The 2,799-nt window shown below is 30.4% G+C and overlaps 1 non-coding gene across 1 annotated transcript; it reads right to left on the bottom strand.

The window, feature by feature from the left end:
- Window positions 1–2,205: 2,205 nt before the first annotated feature.
- Window positions 2,206–2,312, bottom strand: LOC123812222. Its single transcript, XR_006784511.1, has one exon. It is a non-coding gene; the product is annotated as a U6 spliceosomal RNA (small nuclear RNA).
- Window positions 2,313–2,799: the final 487 nt, after the last annotated feature.

The raw sequence follows: 2,799 nt of genomic DNA on the forward strand, positions 1-2,799 counted from the left end.
TTTATGTAATGTGGGAAGCTTAGGGAGATGTTCATTTGTTGTTGTTGTTGTTGTTTTGTTTTATTTTTGCATATGGATGTTCATTTAAAAAGCCATCTTTCTTTTATTGAATTGCTTTGATATATTTGTCAAAATCAGTCAGGCATATCTGTGTAAGAGTAACTCCGGGTTCTCTATTCCAATCCACTTTTCTGTGTCTCTCCTGTGAATACCAGCACTGTCTTAAATTACTATAAGTTGAGATCTTCCACTTAATTCATCTTCAGAATTCTTTTTACCTATTTTAGGGTTTGTGCTTTTCTATATAAATTAAACTTGTTTATATATACAAAAAATGTTTCTGGGAATTTGATAGGAATTGTATTAAACCCATAGATCAATTTAAGGAGATCTAGTATCTTCACTATGTTGAGTCTTTTAATTCATAAATATGGTATGTCTTCTTTTAGTCAGATCTTGGTTTCCTTCATTAGTAGTGTTCAATTTCCAGCACTGAAATTCTATACATAGTTAGATCTACAACTAAGTATTTTATTTTCTTTGACACAACTATAAATCATATATTTTATTTTTAGTTTTGGTTTCTAATGATCTGTTGCTAGTTTATAGAAATAAAATTGATTTTTCTGTGTTGAGCTTATATTCTGCAAATTTGCTGAAATCACTTATCAGTTCCACAAGATATTTTTATGATGTCTTGGGATTTTATATACAGACAACAAAGTTATAATGTTAATTATAAATAGGTACTTTTTTTCCTTTTAGTTATGCATGAAATTTATTTCTCATTGTTCTGATAGAATTTCTAGAACTAAATTGAATATGAATGATGAAGGCAGATATTCTTCCTTGTTCCTGATCTTAGAGAGAAGAATTCCATCTTTCACTATTAAGTATTATGATAGATACATATCACTTTTAGATAATTTTTTCAAATTGAAGAAGTTTCCTACTGTTATTATTATGAGAGTTTTCATTACGAGTAGTGTTCAAATTTCTCAGGTGATTTTGCTGCATTAATTGATATTATTATATCATCTTTTAATCTGTTGATATGGTGGATTACATTACTTGATTTTCAAATATTGAACCAACCTTGCATACCTGGAAAAATACTGCTTGTATGTTATGTATAATTCTTTCTATACATTACTGGATTTAATTTGCTAATATTTTGTTAAGGATATTTACGACAGTTCATGAAAGATATGAGACTGTACTTTTTCTTTTGTCCTCTTTTTGTCTAATATTGATTTCACTGATATTACTCTCATAAAGTGAGTTTTGAAATTTTCCTTCTTCTATTCTTTTCTGGAAAAGATTGTGTAGAATTTATATTACTTTATTAAATGTTTGGTAGAATTCTCCAGTGAAAACATTTAAGCTTGGAGATTTCCTTTATAGAAACTTTTTATCTACAAATTCAACTTCTTGAATTCAACTTCTTGAATTTGTGACTATTAAGATTGTCTATTTCACCCCACTTGAGTTTTGATAGAGGTTTTGAGGAATTAGTTTATTCTTTTAAGTTCTTGAATGATGAGCATAAGGTTTTATACAGTATTCCCTATTTTCCTTTGAGTGGCCTAAGGATCTGTAGTAATATGCAATTTTATTCCTGATATCAGTGATATTTATCTTCTCTCCTTTTATCTTTGTCCATCTTTCTAGAGGTTTATTAATTTTCTTCATTTTTTCCTAAAGCATCCATTTTTTTCATTGTTTTATCTGTCATCCATGTTTTAATTTCATTGACTCTGCTCTTATCTTTATTATTTCCTTCTTTCTGCTTGTTTTGTGTTAATTTTGCTCTAACTTTCTAGTTTCTTTCTTTTTTATTGTTTATGCTGTTACACCCATTCCTACTTTTTCTAATTTTCAAGTTTCTTGTTCTGGAACTTAGAAAATTAACTTGAGACCTTTTCTTTTTTCTAATGTGGGCATTTAGAGCTATGAATTATCCTCTCAGTGATGGCTTAGCAGTGTCCCACATATCTTGATATCTTGTATTTTCATTTCATTGAGTTCTGTATATTTTAAATTGTCTTGTACACTTTCTCTTTTACCCATGGTTTATTTAGAAACATGTTGTTTAATTTCAAATATTTGGAGATTTTCCTGTTGTCTTTCACAGTTTGATTACATAATAATCACTAAACATGTTCTGTGATTTTCTCTTTTTTCTTTTCTTTTTCTTTCTTTTTTTCTAATATGGAACGCTTCACAAATTTGCATGCCCTCCTTGAGCAGGGGCCATGCTAATCTTCTCTATATCGTTCCAATTTTAGTATATGTGCTGCCAAAGTGAGCACCTTTTTTTCTTTTCTTTTTCTATTGTTGTTCAAGTACATTTGCCTTCATTTTTACCCCACCATGCCCCCTGCCCCACGCATCCTCACCTCTCACCCTCAAACCCATCCCCTTTGATTTTGTCCATGTGTCCCTTCATACATGCTACTAGATGGCCTCCTCCTATTACCCCTCTCCTTCCTCTTCTCTGGTTACTATCTGATTGTTCTTTATTTCAATGACTGGTTGTATTTTGCTTGCTTGTTTGCTTTTTAAAAAATATTTGTTAGATTTCTCTAATGGTCTGAGAAATTCTCTATTTTGTTAAATATTCTATGGGCTTGCTGATTTTCTTTCGGTTATTTTGTTCAGTGCTAGAAGCACTTTGCTCATTTTTGCTCCTTTTCTGGCTAGTATTTCCATCAATTACTTAGAGTAGGGTGTTGATTTCTCTATTTATGCTTTTAGCGCTATCACTTTTGCTGCCTGTATTTTGAGGTTTCATGTAAT

This window comes from Phyllostomus hastatus, unplaced genomic scaffold (genome assembly GCF_019186645.2).
Source record: "Phyllostomus hastatus isolate PE091 unplaced genomic scaffold, TTU_PhHast_1.1 phas_scaffold_78, whole genome shotgun sequence".
NCBI lineage: Eukaryota > Metazoa > Chordata > Mammalia > Chiroptera > Phyllostomidae > Phyllostomus > Phyllostomus hastatus.